The 22,433-nt window shown below is 41.5% G+C and overlaps 1 long non-coding RNA gene across 1 annotated transcript in view; it reads right to left on the reverse strand.

Moving 5' to 3' along the window:
- LOC115153228 (uncharacterized) overlaps positions 1 to 22,433 on the reverse strand; it is a 34,530-nt gene that overhangs the window by 1,109 nt on the left and 10,988 nt on the right. The window contains exon 2 of the long non-coding RNA XR_003867664.1: positions 2,879 to 2,946. This is a non-coding gene — a long non-coding RNA (uncharacterized LOC115153228). The remainder of the gene's footprint in view (positions 1 to 2,878; positions 2,947 to 22,433) is intronic.

Raw genomic sequence — 22,433 nt, forward strand, 5'->3', positions numbered from 1 at the left:
ATCTTCTTGGCCTTCCTGTGACAGCAGGTGCTGTAAATGTCCTGGAGGGCAGGCAGTGTGCCCCCGGTGATGCCTTTGGCTGACCGCATCACCCTATGGAGAGCCCATTGGTTGCAGACGTTGCAGTTGCCAGCCCGCCAGAATGCTCTCTATGTTGCATCCGTAAAAGTTAGTGAGGGTCTTAAGGGCCAAGTCGAATTTCTTCAGCCAAATGAGGTTGAAGAGGCTCTGTTGCGCCTTCACCTCGCTGTCAGCATGGAGGGACTATATCAGGTCTTTAGTGATGTGCACTCTGAGGAACTTGAAGCTTTTGACCCACTCCATTGCGGCCCCATATCTGTGGATGGGGGTGTGCTTTCTCTGCTGTCTCCTGTGTTCAATGATCAGCTCCTTCATTTTGTTGACATTGAGGGAGAGGTTATTTTCCAGGTACTACTCTGCCAGGGCTCTCACCTCCTCCCTGTAGGCTCTCTCGTTGTAGTTGATAATCAGGCCTACCACTGTTGTGTCGCCAGCAAACTTGATGATTGAGTTGGAGACAAGCGCAGACATGCAGTCATGGGTGAACAAGGAGCGCAGGAGGGGGCTTAGAACGCACCCTTGTGGGGCCCAGTGTTGATGATCAGATTTGCGGAGGTGTCGTTGCCTACCTTACCCACCTGGGATCGACCTCAGGAACTGTAGGACCAGTTTCACAGGGTGGAGTTCAGACCCAGGGCCCTGAGCTTGGTGAGGAGCTTGGAGGGCACTATAGCATTGAAGGCTGAGCTGTAGTCAATGAACAGCATTCTTACATAGGTATTTCTCTTGTCCAGGAGGGAAAAGGCATTGTGCCGTGCAATGGCGATTGTGTTGTCAGTGGATCTGTTGAGGCGGTAGGAAAATTGTAGTGGGTCTAGGGTGTTGGGTAAGGTAGTGATGTGATCCTTAACTAGCCTCTCAAAGCACTTCATGATGACAAAAGTTAGTGCTATTGGGTGAAACTCATTTAGTTCAGTTACCTTTGTTTCTTGGGTACAGGAACAATGGTGGCCATCTTGAAACAAGTGGGGACCACATACTGGGATAGGGAGAGATTGAATATGTCTGTAAACACTCCAGCCAGCTGGTCCGCACATGCTTGTGGATGCAGCTTGGGATACCTCATGGGTTGGCAGCCTTGCGAGGGTTAACACGCTTAAATTTCTTACTCTCGTCGGACAAGGAGAATGAGAGCTAACAGTCCTCGTGAGCTGCGGTGGCCCACAGCGGCAGCCCGGTGGTGTTTTCCTTGAAGTGGACAGTGAGGTGTTGATGTCTGCGACTTTACTGGCTTTCCCTTTATAATCCATGATTGTCTGGAGTCCCTGCCACATACGTCTTGTGTCTAAGCCATTGAATTGTGACTCCACTTTGCCCTTGTACTGTCGTTTTGCCTCTTTGATTGCCTTACGGAGGTCATAGCTGGTCTGCTTGTGTACGTCCATGTTCCCAGTCACCTTGATGTGGTTAGATGCAGTGGTTTGTGCTTTCAGTTTCGCGCAAATGCTGCCATCTATCCTTAGTTTTTGGTTTGGATAAGTTATAATTGTCACAGTGGGAACAACATCCTCTATGTATTTCCTGATGAACCCAGTCTCTGAGTCAGTGTATACATAGATACTATTCTCAGAGGCGAACCAGAACATTTTCCAGTCCGCATTATCAAAACAATCTTGAAGCGTAGATTCTGATTGGTCAGACTAACAATTGACAGTCCTCACCATGGGTGATTCCTGCTTAGGTTTCTGCCTATAGGTGGGGAGGATCATAATGGAGGTGTGATCTGATTTGCCGGAGAGAGGGAGGGCCTTGTAGCCGCCCCAGAAGGGAGAGTGGCAATGATTCAGTGTTTGATGCACGAGTATCACAGAAGATGTGTTGATAGAATTTTCCTAAGATTTCCTTTATTAAAGTCCCTAGCTACAATAAATGTAGCCTCAGAATATGTGGTTTCCAGTTTGCACAAAGTCCAGTGTAGTTCCCTGAAAGCCATTGCCGTGTCGGCTTGGGGGGAACATACACGGCAGTGATGATGAAGAAAGTTATCTCGGGAGTTTATGCAGTCACTTGATGGTGAGGTATTCCAGATCGGGAGACCAGAAGGAGTTTAGTTCCTATATGTTTACACAAGTTGTTAATCATAAAACATACTCCTCCGCCGTTCTTTTTCCCTGAAAGTTCTTTCTTCCTGTCTGCATGATGGACGGAGAACCAAACTGACTGAATGGATGGGGACAATATATCCAGAGAGAGCCATGATTCCGTAAAACAGAGTATGTTACAGTCACTGATGTCTCTCTGAAAGGAGATCCTCGCCCTGAGCTCGTCTACTTTAATGTCCAGGGACTGAACGTTAGCGAGTAATATACTTGGAACCGGTGGATGGTAATGCATGCCGCCTGAATCTGACTAGGGCCCCACTTCTTCTTCCTCTTACTCGTCAGCGTTTTGGTGCAGACCCCGGGATGAATGGAGCTGCCTTGGGCAGTTCAAACAAACAGCATCCATTTCAAGTCTAATTTCTGGTCAAAATACTGGTGGGTGACCGCCGATTTAATATCCAAAAGTTATTTTCAGCTGTAGGTAATAATACAAGAGACATTCTGAGCAAATAATGTAAGAAATAACAAAAAATAAAGTTGGCTAGGAGCTAGAAACAGAGCGACCGTGTCTGTCTTTATTTTGGCAGTTACCTATATAACCAACATACAACATGAGAAAGGCCATTAGTTTTTCTAACAATGTGATAGGTAATCACTCAGGCCCATGGTCACATGCTCAAGAAAGACTTGTGGCCCTAAACATGAACACCAAAGCCCGAGAGAAATCAACTGAGATTAATTTAACCCCTCCTTACCTCCATAGAGAGCTCTCTGTGACACTGCCAAGGCTGAAGTCAAAGTACTTAGTCAGCATAAGAATCACCTACAAAACAGAACACAGTTCCCATCTCTAGACGCATCTTTAGACAATAAGAGTAATATACAACCTTTTGATAATGTAACACTTCCATGCATCATATCATCTGACACTGTGGTTGGACTTGAAGTAATGAGTTGCATATTATGCAGTATTTCACAATTCTGGCAAATAAGCCTAAAATTGAAAATAAGGGAAAAAATTCACTTTTGACTACCTCATTTTCAAACTTGCACCTGTTGCTATTTTATCATTGGAAGTGGTTTGAGCAGGATGGCCTTGGGAGGTGTGTATCATCAATTTTACAACAGCAGCAACACAGCAGCCTTAATATGGATACTCAGCTTAATATGGACACTTGTCAAACCTCCACACACATAAACTAATCCCAAACCAACTTCTGAGGCCTTGTCAAGGCTTCATTCTGCATGAGAATGTTGCATCTTCTGTGTAAAGGTTGTGTCACGATTCCCCTGGTACTGCTGCTCATTCCGTTCACCAGCTCCGGAGGTCTACGTCACCGGACTTCTAGGTGTCACTGAACTGGATCATCACCACCAACTCCGGACTGTCTTGTCTCATTACACACACCTGGTTCCCATTCCCCATGATTAGTATGTGTATATATGTGCCCTCTGTTCCCCATTGTCCTTGTCAATCATTGTTACCATGTCTGTTGGTCTTGTGAGTACCTGTGCTTTGTTTTTTCGGCTTTCGTGGTATGTGTACTGTGCACTTGTTATTTCGGGTCTCGTCCCCTGTAGTGTTATTACGGGTCACGTCCCCTGTAATTATTAAAGGTTAAACCTCGCTCTTTTGTTTGGGTTACATCCCTGTGTATTTTATATACGTGTTTGTTTAAGGCTTCGTCCCCGTGCCTTTTTCATGACATGTTGTATTTTTGGGTGGAGTAATAAAACCCCCTATTACCTTTTCCTGCGCCTGTCTCCGATCATTATACAATGTGACAGGTTGTGTTTTTTTTGTGCTCAGCGGGTTTCTTCCATGGCAAGCATCCCAGGTACAGCAAGGCTCTCCTCGTAAATATCATGGACATCTTTTTTGAGGAGATTGTAAAGAACACCATTGTTATATGGCGGTTAAACAAGCTCATGCTTAATAGGTATTTAGACAAATAAATTGCGAGGTGTCACGGAAATTATTCTACATGTTAATGAATGGCTCTCTATGGACAGCTCTATTTTCTCTGTTTTAATTTGAAATGAGAAACTTATTTCCTACTCAGCGTTTGTTGGAACCTAAATCAGTCTTTGTATCACTTCATTAATATTGCATACATCAATGTTTACAGAGATTTTTCTCCCATTCTCTCAGGTCTAAATACTTGAAGACAATGTGGAAAAAATACCATTTAATAAAAAGTACGCAACTGTCTCAATAGTTTACTGCATAAGAAACCGGTGTGAAGGTCTTCTACTCCTTGGAGACAACACCTATCTCCTGGGAGAATTGGCCTTTCCAATTGTACCCATTTATTTTCTTTATTATTTGGCCTTTTAGTTGTCTCTTCATTATAACATGTATATATTGTGGTTAGCCAAAGTGTGGTGAGGAATAATCTGAGTATTTTAACACAGCAGTTATATAGAAACCCACAGATTGGGAAATACAGTGCCTTGCAAATGTGTTCATCCCCAGTGGCGTTTTTCCTGTTTTGTTGCATTACAACCTGTAATTTAAATAGATTTTTATTTGGACTCCATGTAATGGATATACACAAAATAGTCAAAATTGGTGAAGTGGAATTAAAAAAAAAAACATGTTTCTAAAAAAAAAACGGAAAGTGGTGAGTGCATATGTATTCACTCCATTTGCAATGAAGCCCCTAAATAAGATCTGGTGCAACCATAACTTCTTGGTGACAGGGGGCAGTATTCGGAAATTCAGATGAAGTGCCCAAAGTTAAATAACGTGCCCAAAGTAAAATGCCTGCTACTCAGGCCCAGAAGGTAGGATAGAGAACACTCTGAAGTTTCTAAAACTGTTTGAATGATGTCTGTGAGTATAACAGAACTCATATGGCAGGCAACAAACTGAGAAAAAATCCAACCAGGAAGTGGTTTGTAGTTTTTCAATTCATGGCCTTTCCAAACTACAGTGTCTGTGGGGTCATTTTGCACTTCCTAAGGCTTCCACTAGATGTCAACAGTCTTTAGAACCTTGTTTCATGCTGGGGAGAGAATAAGAGCTGTCTCAAGCCTGGGACCAACGAGTTGTTTGCATGCGCACCGTTCCTTCTTTTTCCTCTGTAATGAATACGCTATTGTCCGGTTGGAATATTATCGAAGATTTATGTTAAAAAGACCCTAAGGATTGATTGTAAACATCGTTTGACATGTTTCTACGAACGGTAATGGAACTATTTGATATTTCGTCTTGGGTTTTGCGCTCGCGCAATATGCCTTTGGATTAGTGATCTGAACGCACGAACAAAACGGAGGTATTTGGACATAAATAGGGAGTTTATCGAACAAAACGAACATTTCTTGTGGGAGTCCTGGGAGTGCATTCCGACGAAGATCAGCAAAGGTAAGTGAAGATTTATAATACTAATTCTGAGTTTTGTTGACTCCAGAACTTGGCGGGTAACTGTATAGCTTGCTTTGATGGCTGAGCTCTGTACTCAGAATATTGAACAATGTGCTTTCGCCGTAAAGCTATTTTGAAATCTGACACAGCGGTTGCAGAGAAGTGTATCTATAATTCTTTCAATAACTGTTGTAAATTTTATCAACGTTTATGATGAGTATTTTTGTAAATTGATGTGCTCATTCACCGGGAAGTTTTGGTGGGAATACTTTTTCTGAACATCACGCGCCAATGTAAAATGGGGTTTATGGATATAAATATGAACATTATCGAACAAAACATTAATGTATTGTGTAACATTGAGTCCTGGGAGTGTCATCTGAAGATCAAAGGTTAGTGATTAATTTTAGCTGGTTTGCTGTTTTTTATGACGTCTGTCCTTGCTAGGAAAATGGCTGTGTGGTTTTTCTTGTTTAGGCGCTGTCATAACATAATCTAATGTTATGCTTTCGCCGTAAAGCCTTTTTGAAATCGGACAATGTGGTTGGATTAATGAGAAGTGTATCTTTAAAATGGGATATAATAGTTGTATGTTTGAGAAATTTGTATTATGAGATTTTTGTTGTAATGAATTTGCCGCCCTGCTATTTCATTGGCTGTTGAATAGTGTGTCCCGCGGGTGGGACGCTAGCGTCCCACATGTCCCTGAGAGGTTTTAACCTTCAGAAGTAACATAATTAGTTAAATAAAGTCCACCTATGTGTAATACAAGAGTCACATAATCTAAGTATATATATATATATATACACACACATGTTCTGAAAGGCCCCAGAGTCCGCAACACCACTAAGCAAGGGGCACTACCAAGCAAGCGGCACCATGAAGACGAAGGAGCTTTCTAAACAGGTCAGGGACAAAGTTGTGGAAAAGTACAGATCAGGGTTGGTTTGTAAAAAAATATCTGAAACTTTAAACATCCCACGGAGCGCCATTAACTTCTATGGGCTACGTGGGACGCTAGCGTCCCACCTGCGGGACACAGCCAGTGAAATATCAGGGTGGCAAATTCAAAAACAACAAAATGTCATAATTCAACTTTCTCAAACATACACCATTTTAAAGATACACTTCTCCTTGATGTAACCACATTGTCCGATTTCAAAAAGGCTTTACAGCGAAAGCAAAACATTAGATTATGTTAGGAGAGTACATAGACAAAAATAATCACACAGCCATTTTCCAAGCAAGGACAAGTGCCAATAAAACCCAAAACACAGCTAAATGAAGCACTAACCTTTGACGATCTTCATCAGATGACACTCCTAGGACATTGTTACACAATACATGTATGTTTTGTTCAATAAAGTTCATATTTATATCCAAAAACAGCATTTTACATTGGCGCGTGATGTTCAGAAAATGTACTTCCACCAAAACGGCCAGTGAATGTGCACATCAATTTACAAAAATACTCATCATAAACATTGACAAAATATATAACAATTATTTAAAGAATTATAGATAGACTACTCCTGGATGCAACCGCTGTGTCAGATTTTAAAATAGCTTTACGGAGAAAGCACATTTTTCAATATTCTGAGTATATAGCTCAGCCATCACAGCGAGCTATACAGACACCCGCCAAGTTCGGGGCAACCTAAACTCAAGAATTAGTATTAGAAATATTCTCTTACATTTGCTGATCTTCGTCAGAATGCACTCCCAGGACTGCTACTTCCACAAGAAATGTTGTTTTTGTTCGAAATACTCCATATTTATGTCCAAATACCTCCGCTTTGTTCGTGCATTCAGGTCACTATCCAAAGGCATACTGCGCGAGCGCGATACCAGAGACAAAGTCAAAATGTTCCATTACTGTACTTAGAAGCATGTCAAACGCTGTTTAAAATCAATCTTTATGGTATTTTTTTTGTAAAATTGTGATAATATTCCAACCGGACAATAGCATATTCATTCAAGAAGAAAAAGAAGGAACGGCGCGCTCGTGTGACTGCGCATATCCAATCCCTTTGTTGCCAGGCAGTCCACTCAGTAACTGAGCTCCTATTAACTGCCCAGTGACAGGAGAATGCTCAAACCACTTTCTGAAGGCTGTTGACAACCAATGGAAGCCTTAGGAAGTGCAATGTCACCCCACAGACCCTGTAGTTTCGATAGAGAATCAAAAGAAGAACTACAATTCTCAGACTTTCCACTTCCTGCTTGGACTTTTCTCAGGTTTTTGCCTGCCATATGAGTTCTGTTATACTCACAGACACCATTCAAACAGTTTTAGAAACTTCAGAGTGTTTTCTATCCAGATCCACTAATAATATGCATATTCTAGTTTCTGGGCCAGAGTAGTAACCTGTTTAAATTGGGTCCGTTTTTTGTCCGGCTGTGAAAATACTGCCCCTACACCCCAACAGGTTAGACTTGCAGCTGTAATTTCTGCACAAGGTGGCTCTACAAAGTATTGACTTTTGGGGGGAGAGTTATGCACACTCAGGTTTCCAGTTTTTAAGTCTTATTTCTTTGTTTCAAAGAATATATATTTTGCTTCTTCAAAGTGGTAGGCATGTTATGTAAATCAAATGATACAAACCCCCCAAAATCTATTTTAATTCCAGGTTGAAAGGCAACAAAATAGGAAAATGCCAAGAGGGGTGAATTCTTTTGGAAGCCATTGTAGAGATGAATTGTCTACCAATTACATGACCTTTATAGCTTCCAAAAGTCCCAATCTGCTGGACAATGTCATACATAATAAAATGAACCAGAGCAGTTTGCAAAGTAGAACCAATTACTTCCTGTCTTCTGGATGGTCATTAACTTAACTATTTACATGGAAAAGGTCCAGTGGAAGACTCAAATCATTTCTATCCTCTCAAGTGCCAGCTGGAAAAGTGTTAGGCAAGTGTTGAAAGTGCAAGGTGAAGCTCTCTTAATAAGGACAGACGTTCCGCTAGCGGAACGCCTCACCAATATCCAATGGTAGAGCGTGGCGTGAAATACAAATACCTCAAATGCTATAACTTCAATTTCTTCAACATATGACTATTTTACACCATTTTAAAGACAAGACTCTCGTTAATCTAACCACATTGTCCGATTTCAAAAAGGCTTTAAAGCGAAAGCAAAACATTAGATTATGTCAGGAGAGTACCCTGCCAAAAATAATCACACATCCATTTTCAAAGCAAGCATATATGTCACAAAAACCAAAACCACAGCTAAATGCAGCACTAACCTTTGATGATCTTCATCAGATGACATTCCTAGGACATTATGTTATACAATACATGCATGTTTTGTTCAATCAAGTTCATATTTATATCAAAAACCAGCTTTTTACATTAGCATGTGATGTTCAGAACTAGCATACCCACCGCAAACTTCCGGTGAATTTACTAAATTACTCACGATAAACGTTAACAAAATGCATAACAATTATTTTAAGAATTATAGATACAGAACTCCTTTATGCAATCGCGGTGTCAGATTTTAAAATAGCCTTTCGGCGAAAGCACATTTTGCAATATTCTGAGTAGATAGCTCGGCCATCACAGGCTAGCTAATTTGACACCCACCAAGTTTGGGACAACCTAAACTCAGAATTACTATTTCAAAAATTGGATTACCTTTGCTGTTCTTCGTCAGAATGCACTCCCAGGACTTCTACTTCAACCACAAATGCTGTTTTGGTTCCAAATAATCCATAGTTATATTCAAATAGCTCCGTTTTGTTCATGCGTTCAGGTCACTATCCGAAGGGTGACGCACGAGCGCATTTCGTGACCAAAAAATTCTAAATATTCCATTACCGTACTTCGAAGCATGTCAAACGCTGTTTAAAATCAATTTTTATGCTATTTTTCTCGTAAAATAGCGATAATATTCCAACCGGGCGACGTTGTATTCATTCAAAGGCTGAAAGAAAAAAATGGAGAAGTCTCGTGGACGCGCATCTCCAGTGTCACTGTTCCCAGGCTGACAACTAATAAAATCTCCTGCTGTTCTTCGCCCAGAGAGAGGAGAGACGTCATTCCACTTTCTGGCGACTTCTGAGAGCCAATGGAAGCCTTAGAAAATGTCACGTTACAGCACAGATGCTGTATTTTCGATAGAGATGCAACAGAAGGACAACAAATTGTCAGACAGGGCACTTCCTGTATGGAATCTTCTCAGGTTTTGGCCTGCCATATGAGTTCTGTTATACTCACAGACACCATTCAAACAGTTTTAGAAACTTTAGAGTGTTTTCTATCCAAATCTACTAGTTATATGCATATTCTAGTTTCTGGGCAGGAGTAGTAACCAGATTAAATAGGGTATGTTTTTTATCCGGCCATGAAAATACTGCCCCCTATACAGGTTAATGTTGTAAATATTTAATGTGCCAGGCATCAATATACAGTGATTCTTAATTTTGTAGATTTTTCTGTGTTAAACAGGGGGTTGGGGCTGGGTACTTATAAAGATCCTGTGGGAATCTCAACCCTGTGTGAATACATTGGTATGAATCTGATCATTATTGAGGCATGAAGGGTGTGTTATAGTGATTTAAAAGAGCTTAGTTTGAGAAGATTACTACAGTAGAATGAAGGCGCTGTATTAAGAGGGATGGAGGAATGTGGGATAGAGGGTGGAGGGGGGCACCCTATTAGTGAAGGATGAGGAGCCCCTGAAAGAGACATTTTAAAGGCTAGACAGACTACAAATTAAGATTCATTCCCAGACTCAGCGACTCCCTGATCCAGCCTTATCAGCTTCAGGAATTAAGTTACCTCATCAATAAAACTGTCAACATATTTACCCGCTGCAATTAAATAGATAGATGACTCCATTGTTATCCAAGTTACTGATCAGAATATCAATAATATAGGGTGGTTTTCTATCTTTACCCTATAAATGGAAAAGCACTAATCCATTACCATTTTTGGCTTTTAAGAGTTTCTCAATCTATTTCCACTACTACAACACTAATGACGCTGATGAAAAATAACAAGCCAGCTCCCTAACGGTAACCTTTATTGTACAGATGTGAATTGTTATACTTTTTAAGTTCTTATTAGCAATGGAATAGAGATTCCCACATTCTTAGAAACTTTACGTACAATTTGGCAAATTAATATGCGATTCAAATTAGCATTTGCAGTCTAACATAATGAGTCTAAGAAGTGTGACAGATTCACTGCGAGCGGAGCCGGTGTTTACTTTCAAACAGATGTTTCTGTTGGTTCATAATGATATTATCATCAAAAGTTATGCATTTTGAAAGTAGAGGCTTTCATATCATCAACTTATCATCCAGCTATATGTTAAAATCTGACTAATTATCTATCTTTTACTGGATGGACGTCCTTTTATAAGAATATAGACTGAAAAAATGCATAAACTATCATTCTTTACACAACCTCTACCTTTCTGGTTCAAGCTTTGTCTGTTGGTACAAACACAAGCTCAGAGCTCTCAACCATACAACCTCAACCTGTATGATTAGCTTTCGTTTGTCTACCACATCAATTTATATCTCTTTATTCACACAGGCAGTGTTTTTTGAAGTCATAGCTATTTGCTCTCCTATGGATAACATGTCAACTGGATCATGAATTATAAAGTGACTTCACGGTAGAGATTCAAGATTCCGAAGCATCCCACACCGTGAGAGCTTAAGGTAGGATTGCTCGGTACAACAACAGAATACTCCAGATCACTGAAATGTATGCCTTCTCCAGCCATGTTAGTATCTTCTGACTTTCACTACTGTCAACTGAGAGTTTTATCTTGAACAAAAGGATGTCTGAATATCTGTCAATATAGTGGGTGCAATTTGAGTGATATGTGGTTGTGGTAGTAGTTCCGCAACAATCAAATGTATATAGGGAACTTATCAGAGTGATAGCAGTTAAAATATTGTAATGGATGAATATTTAACCATGTCTATTTGTAATCACAGCCAGTTTGGAAGCGTTTGTTTAGGCCTCTAGAAGTGCAAGTGATATAAAACACCTATTATTCATCAATAAGCAAATTCCTACAGCCAGCCTGCTTGCTGTAATCACTTGTAATTACAGTAAAATACTGTAGGTTTTTTTTCTTACAGTTCAATAGTACATTTTACTGTATTGCACTGTGTTTCATTGCTGTGGCATCAAGATACAGTGAATATCTCAGTATTGTATTGACACTATACAGAGATAATCCGAGATACAGTGCATTCGGAAAGTATTCAGACTCCTTGAATTCATCCACATTTTGTTACATTACAGCCTTATTCTAAAATTGATTAAATTGTAGTTTTTTTCTATTCAATCTACACACAATACCCCATAATGACAAAGCAAAAACAGGTTAAGATTTTTTTTGCAAATGTATAAAAAAAAAAAAAATTCAATATGACATTTACATAATTATGCAGACCATTTACTAAGTACTTTGTTGGAACACCTTTGGCAGCGATTAAAACCTTGCGTCTTCTTGGGTATGACGCTACAAGCTTGGCACGCATGTATTTGGGGAGTTTCTCCCATTCTAGTCTGCAGATCATCTCAAGCTCTGTCAGGTTGAATGGGTAGCGTTGCTGCACAGCTGTTTTCAGGTCTCTCCAGAGATATTCGATCAGGTTAAAATCCAGGTTCTGGCTGGGTCACTCAAGGACATTCAGAGACATGTCCCAAAGCCAGTCCTGCGATGTCTTGGCTGTGTGTCCTGTTGGAAGGTGAACCTTAACCTACTCCAGAGTGCTCAGGACGTCAGACTGGGGCTTTCATCAAAGATCTCTCTGTACTTTGCTCCGTTCATCTTTCCCTCGATCCGTCAATCCTGTCTCACAGTCCCTGCCGCTGAAAAACATCCCCACATCATGATGCTGCCACCACCATGCTTCACCGTAGGGACGGAGCCAGGTTTCCTCCAGACGTGACGCTTGGAATTCAGGCCAATGAGTTCAATCTTGGTTTCATCAGACCAGAGAATCTTGTTTCTCATGGTCTTTAGGTGCCTTTTGGCAAACTCCAAGCAGGCTGTCATGTGCCTTTTACTGAGGAGTGGCTTCCATCTGGCCACTCTACTATAAAGGCCTGGTTGATGGGGTGCTGCTGAGATGGTTGTCCTTCTAGAAGGTTATCCCATCTCCACAGAGGAACTCTGGAGCTCTGTCAGAGTGACCATCAGGTTTTTGGTCACCTCCCTGACCAAGGCCTTTCTCCCTCGATTGCTCAATTTGGCTGGGCGGCCAGCTCTAGGAAGATTCTTGGTGGTTCCAAACTTCTTCCATTTAAGAATGATGGCCACTGTGTTTTTGGGGACCTTCAATGCTGCAGACATTTTTTGGTACCCTTCCCCGGATCTGTGCATCGACACAATCCTGTCTCTGAGCTCTACGGACAATTCCTTCGACTTCATGACTTGGTTTTTTGCTCTGACATGCAATGTCAACTGTGGGACCAGATATAGACAGTTGTGTGCCTTTCCAAATCATGTCCAATCATTTGAATTTAACACAAGTGGCCTTCAATCATGTTATAGAAACATCTCAAGGATGATCAATGGAAACAGGAAACACCTGAGCTCAATTTTGAGTCGCATAGCAAAGGGTCTGAATACTTATGTAAAAAGGTATTTATTTTCCTTTATTTTTAAATGTGCAAAACTTTCTAAAAACACTTTTCGCTTTGTCATTACGGGGTATTGTGTGTAGATTGATGAAGAATTTTTTTTATTTTAAACATTTTACAATAAGGCTAATGTAACAAAATGTGGAAAAAGTCAAGGGGTCTGAATACTTTCCGAAGTTATTGTATATCATAAGATATCTTGTTGTAATTGCTATTATTTTGAAGAAAAATGTATCCTTATCTACAACATTTTCAGTAACAGTTACATAAACTTTATACTTGCTTTGACTGTGAGTTTTTTTTTTATCAACCTTGTTTGGACCTTGTTTGACTGTAAACTGCTAAGGATAAATGGCCTAAATGTAAAAATTGCAAAGAACACTGGGTAATATTTCACTGCGTGGGTAATTCCAGTAATATACTGGAAATTCGATTACAGTAAAAAAATTGGTACTGTAAATTAGATTACCGTGAAATAAATCACAGTAACTTAATGGGCAATTTCTGCCAGTAAGTTACTGTAATTCTACAGGAAATGTTTTACAGTGCACTATGACTCTCTGGATCTCTGTCATTAACATACATATAACATTCAGCACAAACTCCTTCAAACTAGCCTTAAGATCAAAAATAAAACATCCATCCTAAAACATTTATTACATGTAACAATATGTTGCACAACCAAAATCCACAAAAGCCTATATCTTGTCATGTCATCACATTTGCAACCCCTAATTGAATATCCATTTTGATCCATGTTTCCCTAAACCTCGGTGAACCATATAACTGTAACTGGTTGCCCAGAGTATGTACAGTAGTTATCCAACATGCAGAAAGGACTCTGGCTAGGGATATCCTGATGCTATCATACTATTAGGAAAAGTTGAAATGTAAGATGCATTACAGACACCCCTGTGGCGGACATTTCTCTGTCGTCAATTGTTGAAGTGAGAAATCATCAAAAGCCCCTTACTTCTTCTTTGCATGTATGCTTTTTCTCTAACAACTCTGTCTCCAGCCAGACAATGGCAGCTTGCTGAGCCTCGAAGCTTCATCGTGCATGAGGGGGGTCTGATCAATGCTGGCAAGATAAGAAATCGAGTGGGTTTATTTCCTACCCAGCCCAAAAGTAGCACCTGCTGAGCTGAGAATGCTTTCAAAAAACACTTTCTACTCATTGATATGCCTTCTGAAATGTGGGTGCTCAGAGATAAAGGTGCAAGGTTGTGTGTCTTCTGTTGACAAACTCAAAGCTAATGTAACTTACCAGCAATGAGATTTGTCCAATTTTCTCAGCTGGTTATAAACATGCAAAAGACTGACAATTCACTGTTAATTAAAATAAACACGTTTAGAATCTCCAGGCCTGCACGCATACAAGCTGCTGATGTGCGCTTTTGGAACATCTACATTTAAAAATACATCAATTTAATATACACCATCACAATACATCCATTAATTATTTTAGGTTGGTCTAAAGAAAGATTATGATATGAAGAAAATGTATTTCAGAAGAACAGAATATGAGTTGGCCTACTGTATGTTATCTGACTATGTGCAATGCCATAGGCTGTAGACTTGTTCATTTAGCAGACACGATATGATTATAAGTCCCGTGCTATTATTTGAGATTCTATGATTTTATAGTAAGATGAATATAATTGAACTTGGTTGAATAAAATAGAAAGGATATTTTCCCCTTCCGGAGCGAGTGTGTATATGAAGTGTCTATGTTGATCGTAAAAGAGATCATTTGAAACAGGTCCTATACTCTAGATTGAGTTATTTGACAACTTTAGTAGTGAATGATACAAACCTTATAATGTCTTAGAAATCAAAACCTACTGTATATGGGCTGCATGATGCAACTGTAGGCTATTGATTATTTGAAAAAGATATCAAAAAGGTTTCGCTCTGTTCCTTGCATTAGGCTGCACAAGCTGTTCTCTCAACATCGAGTGATCATATTTTCACTCATCAGACTATTCTCAATTTAATCATGTGCTTAATAATATAACTTTTTTTAAATTTAGAATGGCTCATTATCAAATGGGCAGGAAGAGGGGTAGGGGGGAAATACATGTCATCCATATGCACTGGAATAGCGAATGGGGGCCACTTTCCTGCTGTTTCGCTTTTTCACTCATGCAGGGTAGGCTACTCTGGTTATTTCACTCCACACATCAACCACTGTTTGAGGAGCATGCAGCCTCTAGCTGCGTGACAAGTGATATTCTGCCCAAACTCTGTATGCCATGGACTCTCCATCCAATTTGGGAAACCAAGTGAAATCTTTTCGGGAACATCAATAGCAATGAAACATATTTCACTAAACTCTGCACACTCAAGGAAGGAGAGAGGGGAGGAGATGGAAACGTATGGTGGTGAGATATTCTGTAGCTAAAGGAAATATGTCAGCCTAATAATTATGAAAATAGAAAAATGTCCCTATTACTAGGTTATTAGAAATCAAAAACAAATTCACTGTAAACCTCCCTGCACAATCAATAAACAATCAATGAACCAACAGCATCGCCTAGGCCTATACGTTCTCTCCCAGACTCATGGATAGAAAGTTTGCCTACCTTATGTAACTGCTCCAAACAGTCCATTCTGTATGCATAACAATACAGTCCACACTCAAAGGCGATTACTTAAAGACATCTTAAATCAGTTATTTCTTATGTTTTCTGCTGTACATAATATACAGTAGGCTATGCATTGTACAATGGCACAAACATTATTTTAATTCAGTTATTTTTGGGGAGGCTTCGGCTCATATATAAGACCATACATAAGCTCTAATATGCATATCGGTGTTTAAAATTAATCATCACCTTAGAAAGCGCAGTCCATTTCGTTGTGTTAGTCTTTGAAACAACATCCACAATGACCATGCTTTTCACTCAGTTTAAACCTGTTGTTCAACTTCTTTCATCAAATTGATCAATCACACTGAGGTGAGTTTTAAAAGCACATACTTTTTTGATGTTAAGTGTTTGACGTAATTTGTGATTGAATTTGCATTGATGTCGTAGTGGTTAGAGGGACAATAGAACCATGAGTACCAGGCCATTAGTGACCTGATGATTGTTAGCGAGTTGGGTACTACCAATGCATATCCATAATGCATAAGAGGAGATTACCGTAACTCAACGGTCACTTGAATTTTACTGCGGTCATCACTCATGATTGCCGGTGTGGTGGTAATATGGTAACCGCAACAGCCCTGGTCACAGTAACACATTGAAGATGTCACGGTTATAAAGGTAAATGACCAACTCTGGTGCTGCTACTGTAAAGATGTGAATGGTAGATTGATGCTGCAAGAGTTATGGCAAGAATGAGTGCTGATGCAGGTTGACGGAGCTACCCATAAAAGAGTAATAATGGTTATGATTTATTATAGCTAATATTAAGCATGAGGGGCTGATTTATGTAATGCAAAGGCAAAATCAAAGACTGATGTAACAAACACGAGAAGGCATTGTGCTGATTTTGCTCTCGCTACTGTCAATATAATGTACAGTTATGAAAATACAGTGCCTTTGGGAAGTATTCAGACCCCTTCACATTTTCCACATTTTGTTAACTAACAGCACTATTCTAAAATTGATTAAATAAACAAACATCTCAGCAATCTACACACACAATACCCCATAATGACAAAGCGAAAACAGGTTTAGATTTTTTATTTTATTTATTAAAAACATAAATACCTTATTTACATAAGTATTCAGACCCTTTGCTATTGAGCTCAAATGCATCCTGTTTCTATTGATCATCCTTGAGATGTTTCTACAACTTGATCCGAGTCCACCTGTGGTAAATTCAATTGACTGGACATGATTTGGAAAGGTACACACCTGTCTATATAAGGTCCCACAGTTGACAGCCCATGTCAGAGCAAAAACCAAGCCATGAGGTCGAAGGAATTGTCTAGGCACAGATCTGGGGAAGGGTACCAAAACATTTCTGCAGCATTGAAGGTCCCCAAGAACACAATGGGCTCCATCATTCTTAAATGGAAGTAGTTTGGACTCTTCCTAGAGATGGCCGCCCGACCAAACTGAGCAATCGGGGGAGATGGGCCTTGGTCAGGAAGGTGACCAAGAACCTGATGGTCACTCTGACAGAGCTCCAGAGTTCCTCTGTGGAGATGGTAAAAGCTTACAGAAGGACAACCATCTCTGCAGCACTCCATCAATAAGGCCTTTATGGTAGAGTGGCCAGATGGAAGCCACTCCTCATTAAAAGGCACATGATGGCCTGCTTGGAGTTTGCCAAAGGCACCTAAAGACTCTCAGACCATGAGAAACAAGATTCTCTGGTCTGATGAAACCAAGATTGAACTCATTGGCCTGAATGCCAAGCTTCACGTCCGGAGGAAACCTGGCACCATCCCTACGATGAAGCATGCTGTTGGCAGCATGATGCTGTGGGGATGTTTTTCAACCACAGGGACTGAGAGACTAGTCAGGATGGAGGCAAAGATGAACGGAGCAAAGTACAGAGAGATCTTTGATTAAAAACCTGCTCCATAGCGCACAGGACTGATGGGAAAGTTTACCTTCCAACAGGACAACAACCCTAAGCACACAGCCAAGACAACGCAGGAGTGGCTTCGGGACAAGTCTCTGAATGTCCTTGAGTGGCCGAGCCAGAACCCGCACTTGAACCCGATCGAAAATCTCTGGAGAGACCTGCAAATAGCTGTGCAGCAACGCTCCCCATTCAACCTGACAGAACTTGAGAGGATCTGCAGAGAAGAATGGGAGAAACTCCCCAAATACAGGTGTGCCAAGGTTGTAGCGTCATACCCAAGAAGACCCGATGCTGTAATCGCTGTCAAAGGTACTTCAACAAAGTACTGTGTAAAGGGTCTGAATACTTATGTAAATGTAATATTTAGTTTTTTTTATTTTGAATAAATTAGCAAACATTTCTGAAAACCTGTTTTTGCTTTGTCGTTATGGAGTATTGTGTGTAGATTGATGAGGGGAAAAAAATCAATTTAATCAATTTTAGAATAAGGCTGTAATGTAACAAAATGTGTATGAAGTCAAGGGGTCTGAATACTTTCCGAAGATACTGTAACTACTTTTCCCTGAAGGAGGGAGCAGGGTATAACATACTATGAGGAGTCAACAACCAATCATATTCACATGAGTAAAACTGAAATCATAACCAATGGGCCAATGGTAGCCCTCGGAAGCTCCGCCTTCCTGGCTATTATATCAGGGCTCACATCCATTTCCGCAATTCAGAACCGCTCTTCAGCAAGCCCAAATCCCCTGATGGTGTGGGGCCAAAATACACTACGTGCCAAAAGTATGTGGACACATGCTCGCCAAACATCTCGTTCCAAAATCATGGACATTAATATGAAGTTGGTTCCCCTTTGCTGCCATAACAGCCTTCCCTCTTCTGGGAAGGCTTTCCACTAGATGTTGGAACATTGATGCGGGGACTTGCTTCCATTCAGCCACAAGAGCATTAGTGAGGAAGGGCACTGATGTTGGACGATTAGGCCTGGCTCGGAGTTGGCGTTCCAATTCATACCAAAGATGTTCGATGGGGTTGAGGTCAGGGCTCTGTGCAGGCCAGTCAAGTTCTTCCACACCGATCTTGACAAACCATTTCTGTATGGACCACGCTATGAGCACGGGGGCATTGTCATGCTGAAACAAAAAAGGGCATTCCCAAACTGTTGCCACAAAGTTGGAAGCACAGAATCGTCTAGAATATCATTGTATGCTGAAGCGTTAAGATTTCCCTTCTCTGGAACTAAGGGACCTAACCCGAACCATGAAAAACAACCCTAAACCATCATTCCTCCTTCACCAAACTTTACAGTTGGCACTATACATTGGGGCAGGAAGCGTTCTCCTGGCATGAAACAAACACAGATTTGTCCATCTCACTGCCAGATGGTGAAGTGTGATTCATCCATCCAGAGAATGCGTTTCTACTGCTCCAGAGTCAAATGGCAGTGAGCTTTACACCGCTTCAGCCTTGGAAACCCATTTCATGAAGCTCCCAACGAACATTTCTTGTATTGACGTTGCTTCCAGAGGCGGTTTGGAACTCGGTAGTGAGTGTTGCAGCCGCAGAGAGACGACTTTTACATGACTTGGTAAAGAGCATACACACTGCATAGCATTGACTAGAGTCGATGAACCACGGCAGCCCAAGGCTCAAACCCACAGGAAAACTGCAGTAACCTAGAAACTGTGTACTCGTGCGCTGCCACGGCAGCCAAAGTTTCAAACCATAGACCTTATTAAAACCAGTAGATAGCGATAGTGCTGACGTCATTCAAGTATTCCTATGGAGTCAACCTTAAAGTCTATGGCATGAGGGCGCAAGCCTCCTTGTAGCCTGCCGGCCCGAGATTGGTGTGACGACAAATGTAGTACTCAGAATGGATCACTTATAAGGGTGCAATGCGAGACCCAGATGCAGACACAGGAGGCAGATGGTTTGAGTCTTTGATATTTATTAACAATCCAAAATGGGTAGGCAAGAGAATGGTTGTGGACAGGCAAAAGGTCAAAACAAGTTCAGAGTCCAGGAGGTACAGTGTGGCAGGCAGGCTCGAGGTCAGGGCAGGCAGAAGGGTCAGGCAGACGGGTACAGAATCCAGAAAAGGGTCAAAACCGGGAGGAATAGCAAAAGAGAATAGAAAACGCAGGCGCACGGGGAAAACACACTGGTTGACTTGGAACATACAAGACAAACTGGCACGGACAGACAGAAACACAGGTTTAAATACCCAGGGGATAATGGGGAAGATGGGTGACACCTGGAGGGGTGGAGACAAGCACAGGTGAAACCAATCAGGGTGTGACATCACTATTTCATTAAATATCTCAATTTGTATCGAACTTTAAAATAATTCACCATGGAGATCAAACTTGATCATAATAAACAAATTTTAGAGGCCAAAGCGGCTGTCTAAAAAAATGTGTTTGGCCGTTCTGCCAATCGTTATTTACCATGGCTTTCTAGTGCAGATGAGGGCTTTTGGCACAGCTAGGTTACTACACAGTAGCCGACCAGCAGAGCTTGTGACTTCAAGTTCCAGACCGGACACTGGAGGCCTGGCTCAAACCCACAGGAAAATGTGGTAACCCTGATAATGCACATTGTACATGCTGCATCATACCAAGGCAGCCCAAGGCTCAAACCCACAGGGAATTGTGGTAACCCAGATAAAGGCACAACCTGCGTGTCACCTAACACCCACTCCGGACCCAGCCACAAGAACACTATGAGACACACTGGGAGCAGTTACATCCAAGCGATAAAGTGGATATTCTTGGTCCTATCTATATACTGTCATGCATATGTATACAATCCTTTTGTAGAGGGTGCAAGCACCGACTGTCCTGGGTGGTAGTCCAATCACATTTTTGGGTAGACCCCTAGCAGTCAAATTCAGGGGCCAAACCCACAGATCCAATATCTGAGGTCCCGGGTGCCCAACGCTCACGTGCGCCTAGAACAATAGATCCCAACAGGCAGATGATCTCCGGGAACTAATACACCAAAGAATCCGTTCCAAACGGAGTGCCCAGATCTCTCATTGAGAAGAACAAAGATCTACGTTAGCCCTGCCTAACTGATCCCATATCTGGGTAATCACCGAAGGGTGCAGTTTCCACTCTGTAGAGATAGGACCTCCCCTGGAAATATCTGCGAAGATACTTTAACCTGAGTGACAGGAACTGCACACTGCTCCATACAAGCAGATAACGGGCCAGGTTTTGGGGAGGGTTTGGCCGAGGGGGCTTTACTTGACTCATCACGCTCTAGCGACTCCCTGTGGTGGGCCGGGCGCCTGCAAGCTGACCTTGGTCGTCAGTGTTTCCTCTGACACATTGGTGCGGCTGGCTTCCGGGTTAAGCGGGACCACCCAAATAGCCAGCTTTTGAAGCAGACAGGCATTAGGACCTCGGGGACCATTGAAATAATGACACCACGACAAGCAGTATGGCGCCAACAGAGATGGTCGACTCGCTTCGAGTTCTTAGGAAACTATGCAGTATTTTGTTTTTCATGTATTATTTCCTACATCGTTACCCCAGGAAATCTTAAGTCTTATTACATACAGCCAGGAAGAACTATTGGATCTAAGAGCAATGTCAACTTACCAACATTACGACCAAGAATATGACTTTCCCGAAGCGGACACTCTGTTTGGACCACCACCCAGGACAATGGACCTAATTCCAGTAGGCAATCCAAAACAACGACGCCTCAGAAGGGGCAGACAAAGCGGCCACCTGGCCAGGCTCCGTAGACATGCACATTGCACACCGCTCCCAAGTATACTACCAACCAATGTCCAGTCTCTTGACAACAAGGTAGATGTTATTTGAGCAAGGGTTGCCTTCCAGAGAGACATCAGAGATTGTAACATTCTCTGTTTCTCGGAAACATGGCTCTCTCGGGATATGTTGTCGGAAACGGTTCAGCCACCGGGCTTCTCCATGCATCACGCCGACAGAGATAAACACCACTCTGGGAAAAGGAAGGGCGGGTGTGTATGCATTATGATTAACCTGTTAGGGCTAGGGGGCAGTATTTACACGGCCGGATAAAAAACGTACCCGATTTAATCTGGTTACTACTCCTACCCAGTAACTAGAATATGCATATAATTATTGGCTTTGGATAGAAAACACCCTAAAGTTTCTAAAACTGTTTGAATGGTGTCTGTGAGTATAACAGAACTCATATGGCAGGCAAAAACCTGAGAAGATTTCATGCAGGAAGTGGCCTGTCTGACAAGGTGTTGTTGTTCTTGCCTCTGTTTATTGAAGACTCAGGATCTTAGCTGTAACGTGACACTTCCTACGGCTCCCATAGGCTCTCAGAGCCCGGGAAAAAGCTGAACGATATCGAGGCAGCCTCTGGCTGAAACACATTATCGCCTTTGACAAGTGGCCGATCAGAGGACAAAGGGCTTAGGCGCGTGCCCGAGTCGAGCCCATGCTTTATTTTCTTTCGTCTGTTTACCTAATTGCAGATTCCCGGTCGGAATATTATCGCTTTTTTATGAGAAAAATGGCATAAAATTGATTTTAAACAGCGGTTGACATGCTTCGAAGTACGGTAATGAAATATTTAGAAATCTTTTGTCATGAAATGCGCCATGCGCGTGACCCTTATTTACCATTCGGATAGTGTCTTGAACGCACGAACAAAACGCCGCTGTTGGAACATAACTATGGATTATTTGGGACCAAACCAACATTTGTTATTGAAGTAGAAGTCCTGGGAGTGCATTCTGATGAAGAACACCAAAGGTAATCAAAC

This window comes from Salmo trutta, chromosome 18 (genome assembly GCF_901001165.1).
Source record: "Salmo trutta chromosome 18, fSalTru1.1, whole genome shotgun sequence".
Lineage (NCBI taxonomy): Eukaryota > Metazoa > Chordata > Actinopteri > Salmoniformes > Salmonidae > Salmo > Salmo trutta.